At 42.3% G+C, this 18,918-nt stretch overlaps 1 protein-coding gene across 2 annotated transcripts in view; it reads right to left on the bottom strand.

Moving 5' to 3' along the window:
• CLMN (calmin) overlaps positions 1 to 18,918 on the bottom strand; it is a 73,414-nt gene that overhangs the window by 37,560 nt on the left and 16,936 nt on the right. The window contains exon 1 of one of the 2 annotated variants that reach the window (XM_071557593.1): positions 14,714 to 14,731. The exons of the other annotated variant lie outside the window; for it this stretch is intronic. The gene's annotated coding sequence lies outside the window, so the exon portion shown is untranslated. Of the gene's footprint in view, positions 1 to 14,713; positions 14,732 to 18,918 lie in introns of those variants that run through there. 2 annotated transcript variants of the gene reach the window in all.

Here is an 18,918-nt window from a genome sequence, read left to right as displayed (position 1 = left end):
ACTTGACTGGTAAAGAAGAGTGAAGGGGTTAAGAGATGAAACCATTCGGTTTCAGGAGGAATTGCTGGTGAAAAGAAAAACTTTCTGCTGCTATAAACTGACCCTTTTCCTCTGGATTTCTAGAAGCTTAATAAATTGATCCATGGAACTTTAGGGGCAAACATAAGAAATTATCACCATACTGATTTTACAAACAAGTTAAAGTTGATTGATCTGTCTTAACACCACACAAGAAGCTAAGTGACATCTTGAGCCTTGTTCTTTAAGGCAAACTTTGCACAGTATGCAAAGGTATGCTTAGAAAGCACTGATTTGATTTGAGTTGCTAAGCAAGTGATGGATCTTTAAGCTGCAGCTTGTGTGGGCCCTTTTCTTAATGAAATCCACTGAGATACTGGACTCCACAGCTAAAATAGGTTTTACCATACAGGTTTGAAGCGAATGAATCTGGAGCAGAATGTACTTGCTATAAAAAGTAAGGGGAAAAAAGTCTTGAAACTTACATTTGTCCCAAGAGTCACATAAAATTTCATGTCTCAGAGTTGTCTTCCAGAGAAAAGAATGTTTCCTTGGAAACATGTTTCTAAATATGGTTGCTCCACTCATATCTTGTACTAACTGTTCTTCAAGTACAGAGAAGGGCTAATCAATGCTGAGTTTGTATCCCTGAAACTTGCCCACTTCTAGTCAAATCCCACAATTTCTCAAGATTCCCCCCTATTTTTAAAAACTGAGAGTGTAACAAATGTAACTTGTGATCCAAGTTACTTCCAAAATGAATAAAAGTCTTCATCTCATACTTTAGTAGTAGCCCTAATGCATTTTTAACCTCTGGCATGAAAACAGAGATTCGAGGAAAGGGACTGTATCCAGACTTCATACCATGCCTGACACATGTGAACACCAATCACTTACAAAACAAGGATCCAGAGCTGTCCCAGTTGATGTATGACAAAATACACATTTCTGATATGCTCCTGACAACCAGTGGAGGAAAACTGTGAAGTCACCATAGCGTGGGATTTCAGGAGATGGGGTGCTACCTCTTTAACCAGGCACTAAGGCAGTTAAATGCCACCCTGATGCCCGATCCCGTCAGACCTCGGAAACTCAGCAGGGTTGGGCTGGTCAGTTACTTGGATGGGAGACCTCCTGGGAATACTGGGGGCTGTAGATTCTAGTCCTGAGGACTTCACTGTCACTGTCCAGGCTCGCTTGGCTGTGGCAGATGAACCTGAGGAGTTAAAGGGTGGGGCCAGTTTTGCGCACGCCGTGCCTCACCTAAAAAATCCACTGTGCAGGCTCGAAGGACACACCCAACATGGGTAGAGCCCTTCCAGAATCTTCGTTCTCAAAGTCTAGCCATGATGATGATGAAAGTAAGCATTAGTCTGTCTCCTCATGGACAAAACATAAATGCTGGAGAGTATTTCACCTTTAGAGTGCAAGAAGAAGCTGAGTATTTCCAGCATCCCTTCTGGTTACCCTGTACTGAACTTCATGCCAATATCCACCTACAACTAGCGCTTGTCCTGGTGTGTTTCCTATCAAGATCTCCAAGTTGCAGTGGGTTTGGCAGCCTGTAATTGCTGTCTCGTGTCTCTGCCTAGGAAGAGCCAGCTCTGAAAAAAAAGTGGATGGGTGATACCAGACTTTGCCCTATCATCTATATGCTTTACCAGAACAGAGGTGCTGAAAGAGACATCACACTTCTCTCTTGTGACTACATATCTGGTCGATGGATTTTTTGGTGAGAAACAATTCTTTTATCACACTGGTGGCAAAAGATTACTTGATCTGAAGAAAGTAAGACTTAACAGAATTTTTTCTCCTTGTGTGAGGTCTCTCATGAGTGGCACTGAGAGACTCATTCGCTGTCTCTCCCAGGAAAAGAACTAACGAGCATCAAATGAAAACACCACGGCACAAATTTAAAAACAAACTGAAGGGAATTGCCTCTTCACACACAACATAGTTGCAGTGTGGAACTATGTCATGGCCAGATGGTGAGGATTCAACACATTTAGTGAGAGCTTAAGGGCAGGCACAGTCACAGAAGGTAAATTCACCAACAAACTCCCTTCTGGCTCTGGAACTCCCTGGTTTACAAATGGTTGCAGATTAGACAAGGAAACTGAAAACTTCTTGCCCTGTTCTTATACTAACTAGGTACTCCCCCTTTGGCCAATGTCAGACAGAGACACTTGGTTGGGCAGACCTTTGGTGTGACTACATGGCCCCCAGTGGACAAGTCTCAGCTGTGGAACAAGTCAGAGAGAACCTGGGCTGAAGGCACTTTGACATATTCCTAGGCTGAAGCGAAAGACTACTTTGGATAAAAGGCCCTGGGAGATAGAGATGAATTCAGAAACCTTTGTAGTTTCATGCTCATACAGCAGTGGGAGGGCAAGAGGTTGAATTTGGTTTTCTTTTTCATTATTGTCTGCTCTGTCTGAACTACAGTAGGACTTCCACTATTGCAGGTAAGTAGATGATTGTCAACATACTTGACATCAACTTACAGTCTTCTTTAAGTGATCTTGGATGGTCTCACCCTTAGATGGACTGAAACATTTAAGAAAAAAGCACAAAGAGGGAAGCATCTGGATAAGACAACCCTTTTGACTACCTGCTCCAAGAGCCTTTCATTCACTTTTACTGGTAAAAAGTTACACACACGTTAAAGTCTGCTTTCCAAATTACTGTATTAATTTAAAATGTACCACCCTATTATAAAAACGTTGGCCTTGTTAAACCAGCTGTCTTTTAATAAAACAGCCCTGAAAACTTTGCACAGTGTATGTCTTACAGGGTGTAGCTATCACAGAGCCCATGGGTGGGAGTGAAGTATTGGCATCCAAAGTTGGACACACACAGAAAAAAACCCTACAGTAAGCATAAGAACCAAAGTAAATAAATAGGTCTCCTGTCACACCCTGAAGGTTGCCACCACCCAGCACTTGCCAAGGAAAGCGCATTCCAGATATGGGGCCCTTCCTGACTGCCACAATTACTCCCAGAAACAGGTCTAATCCATCAGACTCCAGATCTCTATGGGAAATCAAAAGCCAGAAATAAAGTCAGGAGAGTGATACAAACTTATTCTCAGACAGGTCACCACAGAGAATATTTTTAGACTAGAAACAGTCTGCTCTCTGTGGATTAGAAGGAAAGAGCAGTTACTTTCTGTTACCCTCACAGCGAGCACTATTTCACTGATGCCAGCATCCTCTAGAGATTTATTTCCCCTTCCCCTTGCATATCTGTTTAGCTTAGCCTGACCCCTAATTGCATCTCAGAGATCAGAAAATGCCACTTCTGCCTCCTTTGCCTGGGGCTGTCCCTGCTTTCCCTTGGGCTGACAAGGCTATATGAACAACTCTCTTCTTTCCCTCCCTTCATCAGGAGAGCTTCTTGTAGTGAAGTGCAGGTTTGCTGAACAGCTAAGGATATGGAAAATGCTGCTACTGAAGATTTTCCTAACAATGTAATTGCTTGACAGACAAGGTCACCATTGTATTTACTTGCTTTAAAGAGCAAACATTACAGTATCAACTGTGTTTTTAAAGAAACCTGCAGCTTCCAGGAGTGCCAGCACCTACTGGCCCAAGTACTTGCCTTTGGCCTGTAAGAGCATCCTGGGACTTCTGGAATAAGCTTCAGGCAGAGAAGTTATCAGTCAAAGATAAGAAAAAAGAATTTCAAGCAAGGAATTTGATAAATTCTGCACCTGTGGTGCTGTATGAGAATGCTCTTTCAATTCAAAGTATCTCACTACTGCCTCTGTTCTTTTCTAGGGGGAAAAAAAAGAGTACTTCTTAACTAATATTTTCTGAGGAATTGCACCTGGAGCAAAAGAGAATGCCACAGTTAAAGTTATCAAAAAGGACTCCCTGTTCTTACTGAGGAAGCAGTTCAGTCCCCAAGCGCTGCAACTACCCATCTCATGACCTACACATAAGGTGCATATCCAAGCACTTTTCCCACAAAGCCACCTGTGCTGCACTTCCAAGGACACATCCCCTTCAGTCTGTGTGCCACCACTTGCAGTTTCTGGGCACGAACTTCTCACACTGGAGTCCTTAAACCTCAGATGATCTGCATTAGTCTCAACACACATATCAGTAGTTTCTCGAAGCTTAGAGACTTTGTATTCACTTCAGACAGAGGTGAGAAGGTAGAACTGTTTTGCACTGAGGAATGCTGTCAGCAGTCCATGTATTTTGGAGAACATATTTCTTTAACAAGTTAATAGCTTCTCAAGTAGTAACATGGATCAATGTGAGGCTGATGGCCAGCATGGCACACCTGAATTTTGGCCTTCAGTTAGGAAGCACCAACTGATGCTTTTCCTTTAAATGTCCTTACAGTTCTTGTGTCAAATTGTATGAAAATATCCCTGAAACTGAATTATACAATCTGCTGTTGCCTGTATTGAAGAGGTTAATGAGCATTACCAGGTGTTCCAGCAAGCTCTGCAAACCAGTGTGTCAGTCCTGGTGAATGCCCATTCCAGTGAAACCTTCTGCCCTATGTGGAGTTGGTGGAATGAATAGTATTTGCAGTCATTGGAAATGGGTAACTTTTGTCCTCTACTTTGTTCCTTTTAGACAGAAAAAGAAGCTTCTTCCTCATTATGAAGTTACAGACCAAGTGAGGCCTAATTCAAACCCACACATCCTCTGGGTGCCCATTTGCAGACGCCCTTGTTCTCCACATCGCTCCTGCCAGCGTCAGAAATCACCGTCCCAGATTTGTACCCTCCTGCCAATTCTTCTCAAAACTGCAGAGATGCTCACTGCTAACCCAGTTCTATTGAAATGGTTCCAATTTGTTAAATCACCTGTGCAGACACAGCAGCTATGCCATGGCAGGAGGTCCGAGGGACCAGCAGCAACACTGTGGCCAGAGCACCATCCTGTCCAAAGCTGGGGACCCCGGATCCTGCAGGCAACCAGGGCTGCTCTGTGGGACTTCTGCCAGCCTGGGACACAAGGGGAACTGCCCTCCCTCCGTCCCTCGCCCCAACCTGTAATGAGGAGTTTTACTTGATACTTTGCATGCTGCTAACATGCACACTGCACAAGATGTTACTTTTTCTTTGTTAATCTCTTCGAGCTCCTTTAATTGCAGTCTGGAAGCTTTTTCCAGACTAGTGGCTGGCATTATTTTATCCTTTCCCTAAAGAGTTCAGCTGCCTTTGCTATTTACAGGCATTTCTCTAGGGTTGAATCTCAATTTTTCTTGGGATATGGAGTCACATGTTCCACAAATTATCACACCATCCATCCCCCTTCTGTTTCTTGAGTCAAGTCAGAAAAGAAAAAGCAGTGTGCATACTTCTCTCACCCCAAAACGCATATTCTGTCCCATTAAAACCTGATGCAGCAGGAATAAATACTGAAGACTCACCATCATGTTACCTGCTCCACCATTCTAACACTGGACAGTACTATTAAATATGGCGGTTTAGTTATTTTTTTTCCTATTGTCCTCTCTGCACTCAGGCTCTGTTCTTTTTTCCACATGCAAGCAAGCATTTTTTGCCAAGAAGCCCCTTTTTCCAGGTAGTTTCTCCTGGATACACAGTTCTTCTAGTCATGCTTATTTTAATTTCTTTTACTATTCTTTATTTGCTAAATTGATGATTTGATTCTATTATACATATATATCAAGTACCAGATAATATAATGTTTCAGAAAAGATGAGAAAAGGCTGGTTTCAGAAAGATCTGTTCTAATTCCAAGACCAGCTTGTGGAAGCACTGCAAGGAGAGTTTGTGTCTCACTAAGTGCACACAGACTCTTGTTGGGGGTCTTCAAATTCCTTCTCTCTGTTATCCGAGTTTCTTTCTCAAAGTTGAATGCAAATTGCACCATCATCTTGCTTTTGAGAAGTTCTTGTAGTTTCTCACAGACACACTACTTCTCTGGCTCTTTCTCCAGGTTTGATAATTTGACCTTCAGCAGAAATGTACCTTTACCTTGTTGTCTCCAAAATTCATCTCCTTTTATTAAAGGGCAAGGAAAAAACATGGATGGAAATGATATGCACTTTCATTTTTTTCTGCATGCGTATGAAAAACAGATAGAAAAGCAAGCACAGCAGACCAGTATCGTAAATAATTCAGGAACATGAAAAGTTCTTCTACAGAAGCATCATTATGTTTTAAACTGATTTCAGTTTAAATGTTTTCAACAATTAGGAAACAGCTATGCAAGCCACTCCTTTAAAAAAGCATGACTTGCATCAGTAAGTACAGTATTCCTCAGCTCAATAAATGCTGTCTTTTGCAAATGTTGAGATTTGCAAAAGGACCACTGACTCCTATTGTATAATTGGGTAGGAATCCTTAGTAAGATTCAGCAGCAGCTCAGAGCTTGTGGGAAGTGGGAAGCGTGATGCATCAAAAAGAACTATGCAACTGCAGTGTGACAGAAAATAACACTTTCCTTGCCAAAATTATTCTAGATGAAAGGAAGGAAGAGAAAAAAAAAGGATGGATTTGTGCACATTATTTGTGCACGTTATTAAGTATGTTTCAATCTCTAGATTTGGTCTTTGCACTGGTGTCAGCATCTCAGATATTTTTGTAGCTCCAGAGATGACTAGCCAATTCAATTCACTAAAGCATTAAGTTTCAGTAAGTTTTGGTTAAAGCCACACTGTGACGTCAATTGGTTTTTTTTTCAAATGCAGAGTGTACGGAGTTTTACTGAATCATAAACCATTAAAAGATCTGTTGTCTTTTTAACTAGTTTATTCTTTCTACCTATCAGAAGAACTTTATTACAAAATCTAATCCTGTTAATTGCAAAGTATCCTTAAACTGTGATTAGGTTAGAAGCCCTGCAGCCACATTTAGAGAGATACTTTCAACTCTTCTTCTGGTACAGAAGTAGGAAAAGAATGAAGTAAAGAGGTGCCACAGGAAGACTGGGGGTGTTCATGGGAAAGAACAGATATTCTGGTGCTCCTCTAGAGCCCAAAGCATTATTTGAATATTTCAGGTCATCTGCATGTTAGGAGCCCAAGCAACATACCTGCTATCTAACAAACTATTGAAATTAAGCACTAGATATTTCTTTAGTAAGCTGCTAATGTTTTCTGGACATGGCTTGTTTTGGTTTGTTTTGTTTTTTAATAGGATAAATTCCATCATCTTTTATTCCTTTGCCAGTTTAGTTTTTATGCTGCACTCTGAAAGAACTAAAATATTTCCTTAATGCTTTCAGAAAAATGTACTCCTACCCTTAGAAAAATATGTTTTTTTAAACATTTATTGATGTTTCAAGACACATGACAAGAAACGCAATTAGAGAGAGTGTGATTTTCTCCACATGCATTCAATTTCTCTATTCCCCACAGTAATTTGGGTCCCAAATGTAGGTTATATAATTTTTCCAGAAAATCATTTAAAAGATACTCCTAGCGCTGGGTTGAAGCTGTTTTCCCTGGCCAAGAGTTTGCCTCCTAAAACCTTTGCAAAGCAAAGTCAATTTCTAGTTCATTTTCATTATCTTCAGAGATAAACATAGTAACTTAATAGCACAGCAGCAAAGAACAACACCATAGTTCAACAGTACAGTAAATCCATCCTAAAGCTTCTGGAACCAATTTTTTTTTTAAACCTTCATCATACAAAATGAGGAACTAATATAAACTTAACCAAGCAGATTTATTATGTAAAAAATGTTGAAAGTTAACTTTCTATCACCAAGTTTTAGACCAAATTCGTTATCATCCAGTCTCCTGAAGTGAGAAGGTAAGTGTAGAGCCGTCAAAGTCTTCATTTCAGGTTCTGGTGACTGCAGCAGAGAAATACATGTGAACCTATGTGTGATCTCGATTACCACTGCATTGCTTTGTCACACAGTAATAACATATGGGCTAGATAATGTTAAAATAACTTCTGGTTTTAATGAGTTGGAGCATTAGGAAACACTTCCCTCATGAGTTAGGTTGTCACCCATTAGCCTGTGCATCACATACTGGCATCCATCAAAAGGAGGGAAAGATTTAATGACAAGTATTTCAGCACAGCCAGTTGCAATCTAACCCAGGAAAGCCTCAGACTTCCTTTTATACCCACTGAGGGCACCTGAATGCACAGCAAGAAGAGCAGATTCTGCCTATCCCACTGTGCCTCCAATTACTTGCCCATGAGGGCCTGGAAGCAAACTGAAGCCCTTATACCTGTAAATACGGTGGCTGTGGAGTACCTGGGTCAGAGCTTATTTGCAAGGGAAGGAATACTCTTAACAGGAGGTATTGAGGAACAGTCCTTAAAAGCAAAGAAGTTTTACTTACTACTTTTAGTGTGAATAATGTATCTGAATAGCTGACTAAATGCTGTAACTCAATCATAGCATCTGTTGTAACCTAGTCTTGGAAACATAGGTTGCAACTACAACAGCAAACTACCTCTTTAACTCAGCAATGTTCATGCAGATGGATTCAAATCTTCATCCTGGGAAGCAAACAAAAGCAGAAACGCAGAAACAGAGAAGTAACTGCCTACAGCAGGCTTCATCAGCCACATCACATGTATCTCATGGCACAGCTGCAAGTCTGCAACACCCCCCAGGTAGAAGAAACCCAACAGAATGACAGCTTGCTTTCTTTCTTGTCCTTCAGTGCTACAGGACTAAACACCACATGTACTACCACAGCCGTTTTTCCTAACTTTATCACAGATTCACAGTTTACATACCCGATGAGGGCACACAGACAGCTCTTGCACAAAGATTTGCCCATTGATCTCCATCAAGTTCACAGACTAAAATGGCCTGTGCAAAGTGGGAGATAGGAAAGAGCTGTCTAAATCCTTTCTGCAATTCTATGGGAAACCAGATGCAGGATTCGATGCCAGCTAAAGTTAACCTGGTGGACAAAAGGGTTTATTTTAAATTGGTCACTCGATGCAATTCACTGCACAGTCACACAAACACTTGTGCCTGCATGAGCCAAGGGGGAAAAGGGTGTGTTATAGCTCTGCCTGTCTTGGCAGCAGCACTGGCTTATTTCTATTTAAACTGTATGTTAAATTATGTCTTAATAGCCCTTGAGCCATTTTATTTAGTCTCTTGAGTCACACATACATCACACAGATTTTTGCTGCTGTCCAGACTGGAGACACTTCATAAACAAAGCATGAGTTCTCACACAGGATGGGAAATTATGGTATGTCTAACCAAATACTCAGTGATCCAATGGCTGCATAAAATGGGTGTATTTCAGAAATAGCTGTAGTTCAGTAGTTAAAGGCAGAGGATTCCTGAGATATGCCACCAGCATGCGAGAAGCAAATTAATTCATCCCCATGACCCAGTCTCTCCACCTTCGCAAGTACTTTGTAAGGTCTCAGGAGGAGCGCTAACATTTTGTTTGCATGTTTATGAAAAAATAACTGACAACAACTTAAGATTCTTGAGATTCTTAAAAGCATTAAAAAATATAACACAGAGCTGTGATAAAGAACAGATACCTGTAACGTTAACAGGGTGGCTGTCCATTCTCCCCTGTGTATTTGCAGGGCCTGCACTACAAGAGAAGTCCTTATCTTAAGACTTCATTCATTTTTTCTCCACTTAACCCTTACCTTTACCTATCCAGTGATAAACCACACAAAATAAAGGACATATAGTGTTGATTTAGAACATTTAAATTACACATTTAGGTAGCTGCTTATCCCAATCCTACTCCCAATGATGTAAATGGAGGAACTTGTTTTGCATAAGTGGCTGAAGACATAAGGATCAAGAACTAACTTCCTCCTTCCTTGCTTTGCATTTATCATTGCTACCTCTCTGTTTTGCTGGCGCTGATTTCCCCATTCAGACTTTGATCTTGGCTGTAATCCTGGCATACAGTTATCTCTTCCTCTTCCCTTCTCTATACATTCTTTCTGTCTCACAGTAGATAAAGTAGCATAGCTCTACAGAGGTAGTTCCCTTACTTATCAGACAAGTTGGAAAACCAGAGCAATCAGAATGCATTTTTGATGCTGCTCTGCGATAGCTGTGGTTAGAGAAGCATTACACATACCTAGTCACTCCAGCTATAACATTTCAGGCCAGCACAAAATGAACACAGCGCCCCTCAGGCATCTCTGAGTTATGCTGCCCAAAGGCAGCAGCTGATGCACCATCTCAGGAGGCCTGATAGCAGCATTCAGTCCCCACTCATGCATTAAATATGAGAATCACAAGGGGCTGCTACCTTTTAAATCCAGCTCACCATAAAAGGATCCTCTCTGTTGGTTATTTCATAGCTGAAGGACTGAATAATTTAAAGGCAGTAGGTTTTCTTCACAAGAACTACATCTTTAGTTAGGAGCAGAAAAACATTTAATAGATCCAGATTTTCATATATAAGAAATAGCTTAGACAAGTCAAAGCTCCCTTGGACATATGCAGAGCAGGGTGGCAGTAGAGGCCTGACGTGCAGAGCACACACCGATCCAGAGATACGCTGGGTCTCAGCTGGGGAACATGTTCATTGCACAGGCACATCCCTGCCTTCCACAGGACTAGCACAAATGTCCTGTTTTCCCCTTGCTCATTACAGTCAAATGAAGATTCTCTCTTTTTCAGTTTAACTTTACAAGCTGCTTCAGGATGAAATGTGCCACACAGTTAAACAAGAGCTGGGCTCGGGGTGTGGGATTTGACTGGCATTAGCTGCAAGATGCCATATCAGTGGAATGAAACAATAAATGCATCTTGTTCCTGTGACTTAACACTACACAAACAGAAGCTGGTTAAATATAGACCATGCCTGAAAAAATAATTTTCCATAGGTGAATCCCTGCTTTCAGTGAAGCTGCAAAGCTTGCTGCTACCCATCATCCCTGGCAGCCTCTCCAAGGTCACTGGGTGCTGCCAGCTCTGCTGGAGTACACTGGGATGGACTGGGCGCATAATGCATGATCCACCCTACCCAAGCAGGACAAGAGGTGCAACAAATGCTTCTCAGAAAGTTTAGCAATGGAGGCTGGCTCTATTGCCCACAGACATGTGCAAGGTCTCTAGTAGAACCAGCAGCTGCACTTTCCTCCATAAACCCCGACAGCTTTCAAGTGCCAGTAGCACAATCAGAAGTCCTCTCATCCTTATTAATGGAGGAAAAGTACTATGGATATACCTCAAGCTAAGAGGTGGATCTGTCATTCAAGCTAAGGATGTAAAACCAAGAAAAATAAGAGAATAGCTTTTGAAGACAAAGTTCCTTTGAATGAATACTCAGCTTACTAAACTACAATACCTGCAGGCTGCTCATGGGAGAGTCCTCTGTTTGCCTCCACTTGGAAGTTAGCCCTCACTACTACAGGATGAAGTGTTTCAGCATCAGTCACAACCAACATTCTCCAAGGAGTGACCACACTGCAGTTGGCATTTGCTGGCTGTGGACAGGCAGCCCCAAGGGCAGTGGGCACAGGGCTCAGCTGCAGGTCTTGGCCTCAGGAAAAAATTCCCGAGCACTTGCAACACTGCATGTCTTATGAACAGGGCAGGCACGTCTGTAACACTAAGAATAGGTGGCATAAAAATCTCTTGTATTTACTCCTTCAGTTCTTTTTCAAAGCTGGTCTATTTTAGACAAAGAAAAGCCATTGTTTTAACAATTTGTGAATACCCAATAACGTTTTTCCTGCCTTAGCATATTAATATCTTTTTAGGTCTTCTATGGAAGTACAAACAGGCAGACTTCAAGAAATGTTGGGTGAAGCACCAACAAATGCAAGTGCTCAGACAAATGCAAGTGCTCAAGAATTACTTGCCCTTCCACAGCTAGCAAATGTCAACTGCAATGTGGTCGCTCCTTGGAGAATATTGGCTGTGACTAACACTGAAACACAGAAGGCAGTGAACTTCTCGATGCAGCCTGGAAGAGGGCTTCACTTACTCCAGCCAGGATCCACTGTTGGGTTGTTTTCAGCTTTCATATCTACTGGCATCTTTTGGCATCCATATACTCACGTCAGTATCAGCTGGACTACAAGTCACACAGTCCCTTCCCATCCTCAGCCCATGCCAGGGGTTGGTCTGGCCAAGGTGCAGACCATTCTGCTTTGTGAAGTTCTTTCTGAACTCCTTCCTTTCTCAATCTTTCTCCTTTTCTTTCTGAACTCCATGAGCTACATGTTGACCTAGTCACCAGGTTTATCCCTGTGGATTTATGTTCTCTCATTTGCCATGACAGTTGCTACCCCTAACTTAGGGCCATTCATACATCTGGAGTAGGCACACTCTACGTCTTCACCAGCCTGCTGACCAAAATATCAAGCAATTTGGACTCCAGCACCAAGCCTCAAGTACTCTGCTCACTACTTGGTGCTAACTGGATATCAGCCCTTTGATCTCCTAGAGTCCAGCCAAAGGTGGTACCATCAGTTTTAAATCCACCTAACAATCTGTTCCACCAGACTGTGACTGTAGTATCAGAAAGGGCATTTCCCACTGGCAGAAACTGGCAGCTTTGAATCTTTCCTACACTGTCAAGGGTGAAAATATGCAAACAGAAAGAGAAGTCATATCTCTGAATTAAATCTTTTAAGTCCAGAACCATCTGAGAGCCGGGATTGCAAGGGTCAGTGTTGAACGGTACCAGGAATTTATCAGCACAAGAACAGTCATCCGTGTGCCCTTTAGCATACTGAAAAAGGATGATGATGTTCACAGACGAAATCGAGACCCAACACAAATGCAAGTGCATTTTAGGCACAATTTGCAAGAATTCGTGAATTTTCCATGTCAGTGACTGTGATTTAAGCATTCTTCCAAAACCAAAGAACATTTCTTTAGTGAGGTCTCTTTAGCAGTTAACAAGATCATGCTCTCAAGATCACAGAACTTGTGGGACGAGATTTGATAGCTTTTAGAAAAGCCATTAAAAAGAAGGACTATCATGAGATCCAAAACTGAAATAAAAAATGGTAGCAAACACATTGACTGACTCTAGTGAGAACTGGGTGTTCAGATGAAGAGATTACCATTTCGGGTATATGTACACAAATTAGCAATTAGGGGTAATTGCTTTCAGCTGCCTTTTGCTGTTAAAAAAATAATAATAACTTGTAATTAACACTAATTTAAGGACAGATGAAAGCCCATGTTGGTGCTGAGAGTAGACATGCCTGACAGAAAACAGCTACCCCATATGCAGTGCTGGTGGTTGTCAGCTAGAACATTTCAATGTGTTCCCAAACCAAAATTACAACAGCTTTAATCTGTCTTCTCAGGCACTTCCTGCCCACTAATCTCCCTCTTTAACCATGGTCAGATCTTCAACAAATGTATCATAGAGGAAGAAAACCATTGTGCTTCCTACTCCTCTGCACACACTGCAGGTATCAGCCCAACGCTGCTCCTTGGTACCCACCCAGCGCCTGACATCATGCCACAGGACCTGCCATGCCCATGTGAGCCGCTCAGCTGAACTCTGAGCAGAAGCCTGTGAACCACACTGCCCTGCCATGCATGCTCTTCTACTGCTACACAAAAAGAGATAAACATAGCCAAGATCTAAGACTAAAATGAGTTTGCTGGAAGAGTTCCTTGCCATTTCATGTAATCTGCACTGACAGCACTTCCTGCCTGGAAATAAAATCCACCCAGTCTCAGGCAGTCTGGGTTGGGTTGTGTTCCTCTGCACATCACCATGTGAGGCAAGCTCATGAACATGCACCACAAGGGGCAGGACAGCTGCCCACCTGGCCATGCCAGGTGAACCTCCAGTTGTGCTACAAGGGCAAACCAGTGAAGCACCAGGATGAGACTGGGGAAGAAGCTACTTGGCCATTACAGAGGTGTGGCTCTGTGGCCCTCCTGCAGTCAGTGAGGAGGTGCATGGTACAAGGCACTGTGTCTGGTCAAAACTTCAGCCAAAGGTAAGTCGATCTCATGTGTGCCCTTTCCACAAGTTACAACTCAGGAATATCACTTTGAAGTGATATTTTTAAAAGTTTACCTCCTCCAGTACTTCACTCTGTAAAAGCACGTTTGTTTTACAGGCTTAAATGCATCAGGTTTGTAGACTTGATCTAAAGAATTATGCTGTCTGCACCTAGTTACCCAAGCTGTAAAGCTCTTGTGCAGAGTGGTTTAGTATGCCCTTTTCTGGACAGAATGCTGGATCAGAGCTAAATGTCTGTTTGACTCAGAATCTCACCTGAGTTAAATGGAAATGGACTTGGTCTCATCAACAGTAACCAATAGTAATATTTGTCAATACACAGGACAAAAGCCATCAGGGATAGATTTTCAGCTGAACTCCAGATTATAAAACACCAGGCAAGTAAAAAAAGCCCAAACCCCAAGACAGTGATGCATCTGCCCTACATGGCCAAAGCATGCCCATTTCTATTAACTGTATTCCCTCCCAGTGACTACTGTTGAATTTCTTGATTTTTTCCCCCACTCTAACTAGCATTTATATTTGGTCAAATGGGCAGCCTTCAGCAAGAGAGAAACATATCCATGGACCCACGGGAGCATTGCTCAAGTTATCCAGCCCAGCTTCCCTAAGCAAGCGCTGAAGTTCCTCGCTGGAACTGTGACAGGATTGGCAATACATCATTCAGATATTTTGATGCTTTTTAGAGCAGAGGAACGCCTGAATTCTGACTGTGATTTTCAGTTTAGCCATAAGTAAAGCATTTACTTTCCACGCTCCCTCTATTCTACTGGTTTTGCAGTCAATGCCCCCTTACCTGTTACAGACCATTAACAAAGCACCCTTTTTGTGCTCCCATGACATTTGGAGAAATGGTGCAAAACTGTGGCCCTCCTCAGACTCTATTGCCTGTTGTCCAGGAGCTGAAGAAGGCAGAGAGGAAGATGTCCTCTGCCGCAGCTGAGCAGGGGTGCAGGAAAAGAGGAATTTCCTTTTAGAGATTGGCTACAGGGAATTACCTGGTTGCTTAGAAACATGAGATTAACTACAGCTCAGTTTTCCCCTTTCTTCACACATGCACAAGGCCATAAATCGGCTTGGTGGGAGACTCAGGATGGCTGGTCAGTGGGTGGGGTGAGACGCAGGGTCACCACGCAGGGTTACTGTGCAGCACATGTAGCAGTCAGGGGGAAGGCACGTTTTCTGCTCCCCTTCCTGGGCTGTGTGAAGAAGGAGAGTTTCTCCTTGCTGAATTTCAGCTGCCAGGATGACAGTCAGTCATGGAGCTCCACAGCCAAATTGCCTGTGCCAGGATTTTGGCTTTGATGACAAACAATTGAGGCAATGCAGCTAGGGCACAGGAAATAAGCATCCGACAAGAAGGAGCAGATGATACTTAAAGCATATGATATTTTAAGCATAAACAAAAGTTATATTAATTCCTGTGCCTCTTAGTAATGTTTTCTGTGTGAGCTGCCAAAGCATCAGTGATTGGCAGCAATAAACAGCCTGTTTGCATCTTTCGTACCTCAAGGAATTGGACAGAAAGAGTCATGAGAAACACAGAGACGCAACTACTGCTTTGCTTACCCACCATCACGTAATACAGAAGGAAAAAACAATCTAGATAAAGCAGATGTGGACGTAAACCGGTACAGTTTACAGTCAAACCAGTTTAACATGAAAAAGCACCATTGCTAACGCAAGCAGAGCAGAGCAACATGTGCTCAAGAGCTTTAATGAAGTCTCTGCAAGAAGAGTGCCCTCCAAACCTAACAGGCCAAAGGACAGATGAACTGGTATCTGACTATAAAGTATTAGAATTTGGAAAAAGATACTGTGCCTAATTTAGACTCTTTCACATTCATTCAAATTCACAGACATCACCTCTCAGACATGGAGTGGAAGGGATATGCTGTGCACTATGTACCTAATAACCCTGTGGACAGGAGCCAGTAGTGTGGTTATCATTATGCTGGATAGTTACTACGAGCTGAGGGTTAATTATTAGCAGAGCTTAAAATCAAAGAGAGTTTGATCCAGACTGCATAGCTTTATACACACACAAAGCAACTCCCCTGAAGCACTTCCAAGGTCTTTACAGACAAGCTCGACGTAGTTTAGACACGTCCAAGGTGGCACACCATTGCCAAGGTAGCAGCGACAGGGAGACTGTAGCAGGCAGCTCTTGGACGAGTCAGTGCATAGATAAATGGGTGTTGTGGGGGCTTTCCACTGTTTGGGGTTTTTTGCAATACCACTTCAATGGTTGCTTATAAACAGTTAACATGACTAGAACAAAGTTGTGTTTTGAGTATGATTTAAGTTCTGCACACAGAACTTCTCTCTCTGACCTTGGAACTACTTTTTTGGGGGAGGAAAGACTAGAGTTGCCTTCTGCTCCACACTTGGACCTTTTGCAATGAAAAACCATAAGGTTCACAACAACAGGTTTGCAAATATCAGAGCTTCAATTTTGTCAGAGGTCATTTAATGATGTTTTTTAAATTCAGGCTGGTGGGATGGGGAAGAAGAGGCCAAAGGAATAAAGCAATAACCAAAACCTGAAATAATCTGATAAGCTTTTGGTTTTCTAGACTAGCAGAAACTCAGATTTGGCAGAGTTATAAAATGCTGTTTGGGCCTTACATGATGGATCTCTGGCGGGTAAGTCAAAGCACTCTGCCTTGATCCAGAGATGAACATCTCCAGCATACCTGGGGTTTTTTCACTTAAGTTTTCCCAATAATTCAGCATTAGCCCGACCTACTCAACTACAACAAACACAGTTTTACCTGCACATAAGCACTTGACATTCAATCTGCATTCAGAAAACAAGGAATGTGGGTAAGCAGATCAGGCCAAGTTCAGAATACGCATTGGCAGGTGTGAATTGCCTCTCACCGGTAACATTACAGTCTTCACCTGGCATAGAGCAGATGTTCCAACCTGAGTTGTCTAAGGCAGACACAATGAGCAAGCACCATGTGTAATTAACAGATAAGATCACACTTTTCTATAAACAACACAAGAGAAAAAGAAATGGACTTTACCCAACCAAAATGAAACAAAAATGATGAGCCAAGCTGCCTGAAGAAGGCTGCATTTGTGTAGGACCGGGGTGCTCAGCTGACAACACTGCTCTTTTATGTGCCTGCATACCGTGTTCAGTGCACAAAGATGGGCTGACGTGACCAAGGGCTCCCCGCGAGCGAGTGGGGCAACTTTCCTCTCCAGAGAAGGATTAGTGTTTGCTGACTGTCAAAAGGAAATCAGGGCAACCTCTGCCTCCCCCCTGCTGGTCCTGCCACCCCAGTAGCTGTAGGGCTTACACTGTCGTCTGAGGTGTTTACATTGCTGGCCCCAAATCTTTTTCTGCGGCTGCAGAGTTAGAGCAGAGGCTGAAATGGAGCCTAATACTTCAACAGCAAATGACAGTCCCTTTTCAGCCTGACATTTGCATTTCATATTCACACGTACTGCAAACAACCATCAAAACCAGGGAAAAATCACGGTGGCAGAGGAAGCCTACATGACCAGCTGAGAAGGTTCAACTTCCAGACAGCCAGGGCTTAAGAGAAAGGCCACCCATTAAGCCAAAATTGTAAAGAAAATCCCAAGAGTGCTATGAGACAGGGCAGCTACATTCAGGGATCGCATACAGCCCCTGCAAAGTGCCACGGCTCACTGTTTGTCACAAGGAGTCACAGCTGTGAGAAACACACAGTTTTAATGAGGGCTAAGTCAACAGGAGGGACCTTTCAGGCGTGTAATACCAACAGCTACGGTGACTGCAGATAGGAGGAGACTTCATCAAGGAAACATTTGCTAAAATGGTTTTGAAATGAGCAGTCCAAACAACCCCCCTACTGTTTACACCAAAGGTCTCCCAAACATGGTGCTTTCATGAGTAAAACAAATATTGCTTTGGTAAATTAAAGTACATTTCTACTTTGCTCTACTCTAGCCATCATGAGAATAGAAAAGGTGAATTAAATCCTAACGCTGTTCTCGGCAACATCTGCTCCTGAAAAAACATCGACAGTCTGGCAAGGGCTTGGGAAACACTCGGGGAACTTCCAGCCTTTGCTCGTGCTCCCTCCCTGAAATACTCTTCAAGGACTTTCCATGCATAAATAAAGTAAGGTAGGATGAACTTCAAATAGGCCTCACCCTACACAGTCAAATAAATTAGGGAAAATGTATATATGATTTGTAATATTTGCATTTCAAGCAGTGAAACTTCTTGTTTTGATACATTACACATGCAGGGATTACTACCAACCTGCAAACTGGATAGGTGCATTTTATGCATTACTTTTTATGGTGAAGCACAGATGGGCGACTTTGTTGAGCGATGGGGTAGAACTCTGAAAACTAAGGTGACAGCACTAAAGCTAAACAATGTTCTGCTTACAGCTGTAGTTTGATCCATCCATTCACTGCTTCTCAAGGCCAAATTTCACATTTTGGAACTGCAGTCAGGCTGAGCCTTGGCCATACTGTTTGGTTACTTCTCATTCTCAGTCACTGCTGTAATCTTACTTATTTGTAGTCATGCTATTGAAAAAATGACGTACTTTCAAGAGATTACTCTGTATAAATAAAAGAACATCATTTTTTCTCAATGCTCACAAATTAGATAACAGAAGTAACATAACAATAAATAAAACTGAGTTTACACAAATTAATGTTGAATTTGTTTCCTAGTTTGCAGTCTGAAAACAACCACTTGCAATAGGCTAATGTCATGGATTTCTCTTACTCAGATAGCCATGCCACCAAAAAAAGTCTGAGGTGAGGCAGGAGCTTTTATTAGGCCAACAAAGAGGAGCTGAAAAAACAACGAAGCAACTTATGAACCAGCCTAATAAAAGACATTACCTCTCCCTACAAACCCTGCCTTGCTTATATTGTGGCAGCAAATTCACTACCCAAATATTTCTCACTCTAACAATTAAATTTTACATTTACTAGAAGTCCAAGAGCAGCCTCAGTTTCTAACAAAAGTCCAAGAGCAGC

The sequence above is a fragment of the Pithys albifrons genome, chromosome 6 (assembly GCF_047495875.1).
Source record: "Pithys albifrons albifrons isolate INPA30051 chromosome 6, PitAlb_v1, whole genome shotgun sequence".
NCBI classification, from domain to species: Eukaryota; Metazoa; Chordata; class Aves; order Passeriformes; family Thamnophilidae; genus Pithys; species Pithys albifrons.
The sequence above is the reverse complement of the archived record's forward strand: the minus strand, read 5'-3'. Positions and strand labels throughout refer to the sequence as shown.